At 36.3% G+C, this 13291-nt stretch overlaps 1 long non-coding RNA gene across 15 annotated transcripts in view; it reads right to left on the reverse strand.

The window, feature by feature from the left end:
- Window positions 1–9914: 9914 nt before the first annotated feature.
- Window positions 9915–13291, reverse strand: part of LOC143243000 (uncharacterized) — a 46484-nt gene continuing 43107 nt past the window's right edge. For 8 of the 15 annotated variants that reach the window (XR_013023644.1, XR_013023640.1, XR_013023635.1 and 5 more), the window contains one exon: window positions 9915–13229. This is a non-coding gene — a long non-coding RNA (uncharacterized LOC143243000). The remainder of the gene's footprint in view (window positions 13230–13291) is intronic. The other 7 variants (XR_013023624.1, XR_013023625.1, XR_013023622.1 and 4 more) reach the window with 6 other exon arrangements.

Below are 13291 nucleotides of genomic sequence, written 5' to 3' on the forward strand. Positions count from 1 at the left end.
ACGTGACTGAAATTATAGGAGACAATGTAGTGCTTGAAACAATAAAATATAGTAACAATGGATAAAGAAAAGGAAGCATCTAGAGAACTCTGTAATGGGAATAGGATGAAAGGCATTTGTAATACAGACCTCAATATGGAGTAATGGTCCAATGAAGTGAACTTTTTCAAATAATAACGTTGGACAGTTTAATAGCTAAACCCCATCAGTGTCTTTTTAGGGACACCAAGTAAAACCTTGTAAGAGGGTTGGTAAATTTCTTCACACCTAAAGAGAACAGAATAGATTCTAAAGAGGATGAAACTGAACAGATTGAAAACTGATAGTAAGGGAGAAAAGAACTGGAGTGAAATCCCATGTGTAAGAATGATTGTAATCCATCCGTTATTTGACATGTGGGACCAGAGGAGTAAAAATTGTATAGAACAGCAGAAAATGTGATGGAACAAGAATCATTCCAAAGGAACCAGCATCTCTATGAAGTACTTCTGACATGAAATGAAGACGTAAAGTGCGAACAAAGAAGGTTCAGAAAAAGACAGGGTAATTGTGTACTGGATAGGTGAACTGAACTAAATGGATCAGCTTTCCAAAAATTCAAAATTTATTCCACAATATGTGAATCTAGATAGTGCATGTAAAAATACCTATTATTCTTAATGTAGGAATAGTAAGACTACGAGGATCAGACATATGGTCCTGGAAATATAGTTGTTCTACAAAAGAAATCAGTATATATGTAAGTAAATGATGAAAAACAAGTAATGCATCCGGATTAGAGTTATACAAACGGAATTGTGAAAGAGGGAAAAAGACCTGGAATGGAATATACATGAGAAATTAAGCCCACATAATGAGAGGAATACTGTCCTCAGTGGGAAGTTCACAAAGCCTTAGAAGTAGATGAACGTAAACAAACAAGCTGACCTCCTATTGAAATCGAAGGGATGAAAGAGAGTCAAATAGATGTGAATGAAGTTGCATACTACATAATGATGTTCAATTAAGAAATTAAGGATTAAGAAATAAAGCAACATACATCAGAACCACTAATAAACTTGTTTCTTTATCAACTTTTACACTGATATGCAGTTAATAATTATCACTTAATGTTTTACATTATAGACATTACTTTCAGTTATATTTATGTGTTATTTGACAATTTCAACAACTTTCGCTAACATTATATCGCTGGTCATTAACTCTATGTTAGTCCAGATGAGTAGGGCGCTTGACTACCAACCTGAAGGTGGTTGGTTCGAATTCTCGTACCACTAAAAATGCTGGATCTTTCAACTATGGAGTCATTATAAAGTGACAGTCAATCCCACTATCTGGTAGTAAAAGAGTAGATCAAGTGTTGGCGGTGGGTATTAACGATTAACTGTCTTTTCTCTAATTTTTTACTGCTGAATTAGGACCGCTAGCGCAGATAGCCCTCGCGTACCTTTGAGCTAAGTTCAAACAATACCAAACAAATTAACACTGTATCACTGGTGTGCTTTATCATGAAAATGGTTTACTTGATTTTCATTTCGATATAATTTCGTTGAAGTGAGTCTTTACTACAAAATAATGTAATAATACGAAACTAACACCAATAACAGCTTCTCTTCAGTTACACTGATACCTTTAGAGATGACGTGACTGAAAGCGGAACTAGTTTTACTGACATTTGTATATAAACATGACGAGTTTCTGAACGTTTATTGTGTATAGGAAACGGTTGTGTTTACAGTTTTGACTGAGGACTTAGATTAGCTGTTGGTACAAGTTAAAACGTTAGTAATTTGGAATCTCTATGACGAACCCCTATTCTATCCTTCCAACAATGACCGCTTCACAATAGTCTTGTTTAAAGGGAAACAGTTATGGAAATTACAGACAAGGAATAGCGTCTCACATTAAAGGCATATAAAATTTAGATATCTTGTAACCAACTGGGTGTAGTGTCAGACTCGTTAGTCTTGGTAAGCTACTCGAAAGTAAACAACTCGTATAAAAAACTGTTAAACTAGACCCAGATAAGTTCTATACAATCACCTTTATTTGTTAAGCAGTATTTCATGTATAGAGATGAGTCAAATGCCATGAACTTGACGAAGTCAGTTAAATAAAATGATTTTTAACAGTAAAGTTATTATCATTAAATATAAATAACAATCTGTTTTGAAAAAAGCTGGTTTATAAGTGTGTGTTTCTATGTTGGATTCAATGGGACTGGTTGGTACACGTACTTTATGTAGTTTAGACAGACCATACACAATGCTACTATGTGATTCAACAGGCTTAATCTGGTTATATACTTGATCACAAATGTGTTCTCTGTGTTAAGTTTTAATAGGAGTCTTTAAAGTTTTTTTTTCTCTCTGTTGGGTGGGATCTTTAATTATATGAAACTTTAAATTTGCTGGAGTCATTTAAGATATCATAGACTTTGTCAAGGTGGTCTTGTTAGTTGACAAAGTCAACAACATTTATTTTTGCGTATTTGATAGTACTACATTATTTGAACGTTTCAGATTAGTCAAGGCAGTAGGTTCATCGTTGGAGAGGTTACTACTAGGTTTTTAAATTCATAGCCAAGAAATCTAGATAACGCTATTTTTGATATTTCTATGACTGCGTTATCAAGGGTGTACCTTTTTTCAGACCAACTTGGTAACTATTTAACACCAGTTTGCAATTTTTTTAAACGTTGCAAAGAAATCAGTATGTTTTATTTTCTCAAGTGTTTGTTCTGAATTTCGCACAACGCTACATGAGGGCTATCTGCGCTAGCCGTCCCTAATTTAGCAGTGTAAGACTAGAGGGAAGGCGGTTAGTCATCACTAACCACCGCCAACTCTTGGGCTACTCTTTTATGAACGAATAATGAGATTGACCGTCACGTTATAACGCCCCATAGTTGAAAGGGCGAACATGTTCGGTGGGACGGGGATTCGAACCCGCAACCCTCAAATTACGAGACGAACGCCTTAACCACCTGGTCATGTCAGGCCTCTCAGGAGTGATAGATTGCGAAATTTAAATCACGCGAGAAATGACGTTTTTTAGTGTTGGTTAAACCATGATCAGAAAGGTTATGTATTACTTCAGATTGGTTCTCACTAAACGTGCTTCTAATTTTGAGTTTCAATGGGTTGTTTCAAATATATGTAATATTTTACTAATATTTAACGTTAAGCGGTCGGAAACAAATTACTCAAGTAATTTGTTATTTAACTTGTTCGTTACCAGTAATTCTTTGTTTAAACACTTTTCCGTTTATTATGGTATTGTTTATTAAACACTAAATTGATGTTGGAAACTTTGAAATGCAAGAGTTTATGATAATTGATTTAGAAATAAAATGCGTAATACGTTGTTCTGAAATTTTATGTATGATTTTTTATATCTATATAATTTTAAAGTGTTGATAATATTAAATTTTACTGTGACAGAAGTGGTAGGTAGGTGTTTCAGAAATCAGAATGATCATAAACATAAAGTAGCAATGTATATTATAAAATCATTTAAGGACTAGCTTACTACATACATAAGTAAAATATATGCAGTTTCAGTGTAAATTGTATAAATATACAAATTAATCCACTTTCAACAACCTGATTGTAAAATTCAATATTTGATGTTTAATAAAACTATGAGAACGAGCAACATTCCATAAACTTTAATTGGTTTATTGGACCAGAATTTCAAGGTACAGTCAACACTGACAGTACTAGATGAAAAATATATTTTTATAGGTCAAAGTAAACGTAATATCTGAGGTGATTCTGATTTGATCTACTAATACATGTAGGTCAACATTACATCTTGAGTGGCCGTATTTTGTTCTTCAAACAGCTGGTGATCAACATCACATCTTAAGTTACGGGTGTTTGTAAAAACGCCAACAAAAGAGTAAAATGTAATTTTTATTCATATACAAACAGAAATCTGTGCTGACAGATTCAACAAAACGACTTTCTAGTGCTTGGTATTTGTATTTTTCGTTGAACTATCAAGTAATCGATGAAATAAAACTTTCCACATCACAGATATTTATTAGTGGTAAATACTAAATGTAAATAAATAACGTTTGAAAACTCGTATAATCTGATAAGGTTAACTTTATAGATGTCGCTATTAATTGACTGATATGTGTTTGCGCAATACAAAACAATCTCGATAATTGTATATATTTTGAGCTGTAACTAACCTATCGTGGATCACTAAGGTGTTTAGGTATTTACGTGTTTCTCGTATGCAAGTCAGAAGGATGTACACTGTGGTTTATAAATTTTCTATGTTTATTTTACTTTCAACACCCTAAGTTAAACCCATTGTAAATAAAGCTAGAATCTCCGATCGTCTTTGCGCAGCGCGCCGTATTGCCAGCTTTTACATTAATGTTCAAGGCATCCATTTTAAATCTCAAAATAGGACTATTCCTTCCAGTTAGATTTTATCCAGAGTGTAGGGCTCTTCCTTTCAGTTTCTTCTCATCCAGTGTGGAGGGTTCTTCCTTGTAGTTATTTCTCACTCAGAGTGTAGGGCACTTCCTTCCAGATTCTTCTCATGCATTGTGTAGGGCTCTTTATTCTAGGCATTTCTCACTCGGAGTTTAAAACAGTTCCTTCCAGTTTCTTCTCATCCAGTGTGTAGGGTTCTTTCTTGTAGTCATTTCGCTCTCAGAGTGTAGGACACTTCCAATTTCTTCTCATCCAGTGTGTAGGGTTCTTTCCTGCAGTCATTTATCACACAGAGTATAGGACACTTATTTCCTGTTTCTTCTCATCCGATATGTAGTGTTCTTTCTTGTAGTCTTTTCTCTCACTTCCAGTATCTTCTCACCCAGTGTTTAGTGTAGAGCACTTCCTTCCAGTATCTTCTCACCCAGTGTTTAAAGTTCTTTCTTGTAGTCTTTTCTCACTCGGAGTGTAGAGCACTTCCTTCCCATTCAGTGTGTAGGGCTCTTTATTCTAGGCGTTTCTCACTCAGAGTGTAAAAAACGTCCTTCCAGTTTCTTCTCATCCAGTGTGTAGGGTTCTTCTTTGTAGTCATTTCTCACTTAGAAAATAGGGCACTTCCTTCCAGTTTCTTCTCATCCAGAGTGTAGGGCTCTTTATTCTAGGCATTTCTCACCCAGAGTGTAGGACAATTCCTTCAAGTTTCTTCTCATCCAGAGTGTAGGGCTCTTTATTCTTGGCATTTCTTAATCAGAGTTTTAGGCACTTCTCTTCCAGTTTCATCTCATCTAGTGTGTAGGGTTCATTCTTCTAGTCATTTCTCACTCAGAGTTTATGTAGGACAGTTCCTTCATGTTTCTTCTCCTCCAGTGTGTAGGGCTCTATATTCTAGGCATTACTCACTCAGAGTGTAGGGCACTTCCTTCCAGTTTCTTCTCATCTGGAGTGTAGGGCTACTTATTCTAGGCATTTCTCACTCAGAATGTAGGACAGTTCCTTCCACTTTCTTCTCATACAATGTGTAGTGCTCTTTCTTGTTGTCATTTCTCACTCCGAGCGTAAAATATCCTTCCAGTTTCTTCTCATCCAGTGTGTAGGGTTCTCACTTATAGTAATTACTCACTCAGAGTGTAGGGCACTTCCTACCAGTTTTTCTCATCCGGAGTGCAGGGCTCTTTCTTCTAATCATTTGTCACTCAGAGTGTTGGACACTTCGTTCCAGTTTCTTATCATCCAGTATGTAGTGCTCTTTCTTGCTCTCATTTCTCAATCAGAGAGTAAGGCAACTCCTTTCACTTTCTTCTCTTCCAGTGTATAAAGCTCTTTATACTAGGCGTTCCTCACCAGGAGTGTAGGAAACATCCTTCCAGTTCTCTCATACAGTGTGTAGGGCACTTTATTCTTGGCATTTCCCACTCAGAGTTTAGGACACTTCCAGTTTTTTCTCATCCTGTGTGTAGGGTTCTTCTTTGTAGTCATTTCTCACTCAGAGTGTAGGGCATTTCCTTCCAGTTTATTCTCACCCAGTGTGTAGGGTTCTCACTTGTAATAATTACTCACTCAGAGTGTAGGGCACTTCCTTCCAGTTTCTTCTCATCCGGAGTGAAGGGTTCTTTCTTCTAGGCATTTCTCACTCAGAGTGTATGTAGGACAGTTCCTTCATGTTTCTTCTCATCCACTGTGTAGGATTCTTTCTTGTAGTCATTTCTCTCTCAGACTGCAGGACACTTCCAGTTTCTTCTCATGCAGTGTGTAGGGTTCTTTCTTCCAGTAATTTCTAAATTAGAGTGTATGTCAGTTCCTTCCTGTTTCTTCTCATTCAGTGTGTAATGTTTCTTCTTGTAGTCATTTCTCACTCGGAGTGCAAAGAAATTTCTTCCAGTTTCTTCTCATCCAGAGTGTAGAGCTCTTTATTCAAGGCATTTCTCACTCAAAGTGTAGAACTCTTCCAGTTTCTTATCATCCACTGAGTAGGGCTCTTTCTTGTAGTCCTTTCTCTCTCAGAGTGTTGAACAATTCCAGTTTCTTCTCATCCAGTGTGTCAAGCTCTTTATTCTTGACATTTCTTATTTAGAGTTTAGAGCACTTCTCTTACAGTTTCATCTCATCCGGTATGTAGGGTTCTTTCTTATAGTGATTTCTCACTCAGACTGTAGGACAGTTCCTTCCAATGTCTCCTCATCCAGTGTGTAGTGCTTTCTCGTGTATTCATTTCTCACTCAGAGTGAAGGGCATTTTCTTCCAGTTTCTTCTCTTCAAATGTTTAGGGCTCTTTATTCTAGGTATTTCTCACTCGGAGATAGGACAGTTCCTTCCAGTTTCTTCTCATCCAGTATGTAGGGTTCTTTCTTGTAGTCATTTCTCACTCAGCGTGTAGGGCACTTCCTTCCAGTTTCTTCTCTTCCAGTATGTAGAACTCTTTCTTCCAGGCATTTCTCAGCCGGAGTGAAGGACAGTTCATTCCAGTTTCTTCTCATCCAATGTGTAGGATTCTTTCTTGTAGTCGTTTCTCACTCCGAGTTTAGAGCACTTCCTTCCAGTTTCTTCTCATCCAGAGTGTAGGGCTCTTTATTTTAGGGATTTGTCATTCAGAGTGTAGTAAACGTCTTTCCAGTTTCTCCTCATTCAGTGTGTTGGGTTTTATCTTGTAGACATTTCTCACTCAGAGTGTAGAACTGTTCCTTCCAGTTTCTTCTCATCCAGTGTGTAGGATTCTTTCATGTAGTCACTTCTCACTCCCAGTGTAGAGTACTTTTTCCCAGTTTCTTCTCATCCAGAGTGTAGGGCTCTTTATTCCATTCATTTCTCACTCAGAGTGTGGGAAACCAGTGTGCAGGGCACTTTATTCTAGGTATTTCTCACTCAGAGTGTAAAACACTTCCTTCCAATTTCTTCTCACCCAGTGTGTAGAATAACTTGCAGTTATTACTCACTCACAGTGTAGAGCATTTCCTTCCAGTTTCTTCTCATCAGGAGTATAGGGCTCTTTTTTCTGGGCATTTCTCACTCGAAGTTTAGGACAGTTCATTCCAGTTTCTTCTCATCCAGTGTGTAGGGTTCTTTCTTGTAGTCATTTCTCACTGAGAGTGTAGGGCACTTCCTTCCAGTTTCTTCTCATCTTGTGTGTAGGGTTCTTTCTTGTAGTCATTTCTCACTCCGAATGTAGAGCACTTCCTTCCAGTTTCTTCTAATCTAGAGTGTAGGGCTCTTTATTCCAGACATTTCTCATTCAGAGTGCAGGAAACGTCCTTCCAGTTTTTCTTATACATTGTGTAGAGAACTTTATTCTTGGCATTTCTCACTCAGAGTTTAGGACACTTCTCTTCCAGTTTCTTCTCATCCAGTGTGTAGGGTTCTTTCTTGTAGTCATTTCTCACTGAGAGTGTACGGCAATTCCTTCCAGTTTCTTCTCATCCAGTGTGTAGTGCTCATTCTTGTAGTCATTTTTCACTCAGAGAGTAGGGCACTTCATTCCAGTTTCTTCTCTTTCAGTGTGTAGGGCTCTTCATCCTAGGCATATAAGAGTATCACAGTACCTTCCAGTTTTTTCTCATCCAGTGTGTGGGGTTCTTTCTTGTAATTATTTGTCACTTAGTGTGTAGGAACGTTCCTTCTAGTTTATTCTCATCCAGTGTGTAGTGCTCTTTCTTCTAGTCATTTCTCACTCAGAGGGTAGGGCACATCATTCCAGTTTCTTCTCAACCAGTGTGTAGAGTTTTTTCGTGCAGTAATTTGTCACTCAGAGTGTAGGACTCTTCGCTTCAGTTTCTTATCATCCAGTATGTAGGTTTCTTTCTTGTAGTCATTTCTCACTCAGAGTGTAGGACAGTTCGTTCCAGTTTCTTCTTATTTAATGTATGGGGTTCATTATTGTGGTAATTTCTCACTCAGTGTAGGACACTTCCTTCCAATTTCTTCTCCCCTAGTGTGTAGGGTTCGTTCTTGTAGTTACTTCTCACTCAGAGTGTAGGGCACTTCCAGTTTCTTCTCATCCAGTGTGTAGTGCTCATTCTTATTGTCATTTTTCACTCAAAGTGTAAAGCACTCCCTTCCAGTTTCTTTCCACCCAGTGTGTATGGTTCTTTTTGTAGCTATTACTCACTCAGAGTGTATGTCACTTCCTTGCAGTTTCTTCTCATCCAGAGTGTAGGGCTCTTTATTCTAGGCGTTTCTCACCCGAAGTGAAGGACAGTTCCTTCCAGTTTCTCCTCATGCAGTGTATAGGGTTCTTTTTTGTAGTCATTTCTTACTCAGTGTATGGGTTACTTCCTTCCAGTTAATTCTCTTCCATTGTGTCGGACTCTTTATTCTAGGCGTTTCTCACCCGGAGTGTAGGACAGTTCCAGTTTCTTCTCATTTTGTGTCTAAGGTTCTTTCTTGTAGTCATTTCTCACTCGGAGTTTAGGACAGATCCTCCCAGTTTCTTCTCATTTTGTGTCTAAGGTTCTTTCTTGTAGTCATTTCTCACTCAGTGAGTAGGACAGTTCCATCCAGTTTCTTCTCGTCCACTGTGTAGTGCTTATTCTTGTTGTCATTTTTCACTCAGAGAGTAGGGCACTTCCTTCCAGTTTCATCTCATCCAGTGTGTAGGGCTCTTTATTCTAGGTATTTCTCACTCAGAGTGTAGGACAGTTCCTTCCAGTTTCTTCTTATTTAGTGTATCGGATTCATTTTTGTAGTTATTTCTCACTCAGACAGTAGGGCACTTCCTTCCAGTTTCTTCTCTTCCAGTGTGTAGGGCTCTTTCTTCTAGACGTTTCTCACTCAGAGTGTAGGGCTTTTTATTTTAGGCATTTCTCACTGAGAGTGTAGGTCATGTTCTTCCAGGTTTTTTCTCATTCAGTGTATAGGGCTTTTTATTCTAGGCGTTTCTCACCCGAAGTGAAGGACAGTTCTTTCCATTTTCTTCTCATCCAGAGTGTAGAGATCTTTATTCAAGGTATTTCTCACTCAGAGTGTAGGAAACGTCCTTCCAGGATTTTCTCATCCAGCATGTAGGGCACTTTATTCTATGCATTTCACACTTATAGTGTAGGGCACTTCCTTCCAGTTTCTTCTCATCCAGAGTGTAGGGCTCTTTATTCTAGGCATTTCTCACTCAGAGTGTAGGTCACGTTCTTCCAGGTTTTTTCTCATTCAGTGTATAGGGCTTTTAATTCTAGGCGTTTCTCACCCGAAGTGAAGGACAGTTCCTTCTCATCCAGTGTGTATGGTTCTATCTTGTAGTAATTTCTCACTGAGAGTGTTGGACTGTTCATTTCAGTGTCTTCTCATCCAGTGTGTAGGGATCTTTCTTGTTGTCATTTCTCACTCCGAGTGTAGAGCACTTCCTTCCAGTTATTTCTCATCCAGTGTGTAGGGTTCTTTCTTGTAGTTATTTCTCACTCAGAATGTAGGGCACTTCCAGTTTCTTCTCAGCCAGTGTGTAGTGCACTCATTTTCAGCCAGTGTGTCATTTCTCACTCAGAGTGTAGGGCACTTCCTTCCAAATTCTTCTCATCCAGTGTGTAGGGCTCTTTATTTTAGGCGTTTCCCACCTGGAGTGTAGGACAGTTCCAGTTTTTTCTCATCCAGTTTCTCGGGTTCTTTCTTTTAGTAATTTCTCTCTCAGAGTGAAGGACACTTCCAGTTTCTTCTCATCCAGTGTGTAGGGTTTTCTCTTGCAGTCATTTGTCACTCAGAGTGTAGGACTCTTCCTTCCAGTTTCTTATCATCTAGTATAGGGTTCTTTTTTGTAGTCATTTCTCACTCAGAGTGCAAAGCACTTCCTACCAGTTTCTTCTCATCATGTGTGTAGGGTTCTTTCTAGGTCAAACATTATTCCCAATTACAATTCAACCAGTAGCATACTTATATGACAAGTAAAATGCACAACTTTAAATGTTTCATAAAAGCTTAGCACAACTAACTTCTTTCAGTGTCAAATTATTAGAGAAACATGTCAAACATTATTCCCATTTTTAAGATTCTTTAAAAGTCCTTTTCCCATTTGTAGACAATCCTACCAAACATTTCTTACAAGCATGAGATGTGCGAGATTTATTTCAAAATAAACTGAACACTGGCTTTCAGATACGCAGCACGTAAATGGGTTTAATATTAAGTAACAACCAGCTGCCAGCTATAACTGTCTGATGTAAGTAGAGGATGAAAAGTCTGTTTATACAATGATAAACAAATTATACTACTTTGTAATATTACTACAGAGCTGCCAGCTATAACTGTGTGATGTAAGTAGAGGATGAAAAGTCTGTTTATACAATGACAAACAAATTATACTACTTTGTAATATTACTACAGACATATTTGTTTTGTATATGTTACAAACAAACTGAATTATTCTATAGTAGTAACATCATATGCTCTTCTGCATTAGTTTGGTAAACAACTTTGTCAAATTATTTAGCACCACAAAACAGTCACCTTATAGCAACATCAAGGTACAGCATAGTGACAATCATTTAGCCACTTTTTCATGGTTGTTGTACTGTTTGTTTGTTTTTAGCATCTCCCACTATATTAGAGTATACCATATTAGCAGGGTAACAATCACATTACCCTTTTTTTTCATTGTTATAGTACTGTGTTTTTCTAGTGTCTGCCATTAGGTTGCAGCAGTTTTGGTATAGTAACAATCATTTAGCCATTTATGGATTATTATAACACAATATATTATTAGTACCCTTCATTATGTTACAGCATACCAGTCAACTATACCTAAATTATTGTACATAATACTAACTGTTCTCTCCTGTATTGTCTGCTTACCATTTTACTTCACCACATACCAGGTTGGCAATTTTACTTTTCATCCACATGAAAATGTTTCTTCCAGTAATAACTGGGACCACACTTGAGAAACTGTATTAAGTACCATTCTAAAAATCTCATAAAAGCCCTTGGTGTTTGTTTTGAAAACACATCTTTACAGATATTGTTTATGACTCTCTTAACACAACTATATCAGTGTGTTGAATCATAAAGAAGACAGTTTAGATCTATCACAGCTGCTATTTATTAGACCACAAGGTTTGTTTATATTCTAATATCTGTATGTAATTTTACAATTAGTTGTTAAGTTATATTCAGAAAACACAAGGAATTCAGTTGTGTCACAACAACAGTTTATTAGATGATTCAAGTTCATTATCTACTATCTATATATTACCTTGAGACCAAACAGTTATAAGCTAGTTATTAAATCAAATGGAAAATTCAAAGAGAACTATAACACTGACCCGTGTTTAATGTCTTTTTTTTTATTATTTGTGTTACGATCACCATTTAATTATAACATCAAACTTCCCTCAGAATCACACTCTTTCCCTATTCTATAACACAGTAAATGGGCTAAACAAATAGCGATTTAAAACTGAGAAATAAAGCAACACATGGGTCAAATAATTTTTATAATTTTGTGTCATAAATGTTTTTGTCTCTCACAAAATTTTAAAACTATATAGCCAAATAATCAAAAACTGGTCAATATATTTTGTTAGAAATAAGTAGAAAGTGCACTTCTTGGCCTAATTTCCCTTTATGGCAGACATTAATATGGTAAGCTCTGCTGCTAGAACTATCCATTTTTAACAAAACTGTGGTAATAATAAGAATCTTTATATTTTATTAATGTTAACTGAAAGCCTGGTTCACTCACTTCTCAGAATAATTGATATCAATGTTCTTGACATTGAACAGTCACATTTTACTAATTCATTAAACACACAAAAAACTGAATGGATACTTTCCATCAAGCCAGTAATTATAGGAAACCAAAATATGTAACAAAGGGAAGAATTAAGTACAATTATACTTATCACTGTTTGATGTTAACTGTCTGAGCTGTTTTAGGGCAGTTTCTACCAACTTCTTCTTGTCTGCTTCTCTCACCCTTAAGGGAGTAAAGAACATTAATTCACACTAAAAGTATTGATATGTCAAATTAATAATATTTTAAAAAATTAGTAAATTATATTATCCTTTTCATTCACAAGCCTGAACAAGACCTACCTAAAAAAAATAAGACCCTTTAAAAAAATGTTGCATTATTTTAAACTTGTATTTTTTAGTAATAATTTTATTTCTAAAACAACTTGAAAGGTAGTAATACACTTTTCACAAATAAATAAACATTGCAATTGGTTTAAAAGCATGCATTATAAAATATAAAGTGTAAACACACCATTGTAAAGTAAAAAACAAAAAATTTTTTTTATCTTTATGACACAAATTTGTCCGAAACAATGTTTTAGGTAACACTGCATAACAAATCATTTACTACTAGAGAAAACTCAAGTGATTCTTGGTAATTAAATAGTTTTGGTTTCACATATGTAATCAGAATTTGTCCATCACCTCCAGATTTTAAGATACTGTAGTATCTCACTACTTTATCAACAATATGTGTAAAACCATACAATCAGCTCAGTTCAATAGGTTTATACTGTGAAATTAAGTTTACATAGAAAGTTTAATGAACAAAAGGAATAAATTTTTGATAACTTCAAACAGTAACTGTATTGTATTGGTGTAAAACTCCATATATATTGTTTATATGTGCTACTTGTTCTTGATAAAATTATAATGACTTGCACCAATTTTGCTTCATTCCATGTTCACCTTTTCTGCCCAGGAACATTTGAGGAGTCCCTCAACTGAGCTTAAAATGGGCAGAGTGATACACCTCTCTCTCAACTGTTTCTCACTCACTCACTCAGTTGGTTACTTTGTCTGGCTCTGTGCACACTCAAAACAAAGTCCATCTTCCTCACATCATACCTGTGATATAATCAAATAAAATCAAAATTTTGTTTTTAAAATATTTTAAACTAGTTCTCTAA

The sequence above is a fragment of the Tachypleus tridentatus genome, unplaced genomic scaffold (genome assembly GCF_004210375.1).
Source record: "Tachypleus tridentatus isolate NWPU-2018 unplaced genomic scaffold, ASM421037v1 Hic_cluster_2, whole genome shotgun sequence".
In the NCBI taxonomy this organism is placed as follows: domain Eukaryota; kingdom Metazoa; phylum Arthropoda; class Merostomata; order Xiphosura; family Limulidae; genus Tachypleus; species Tachypleus tridentatus.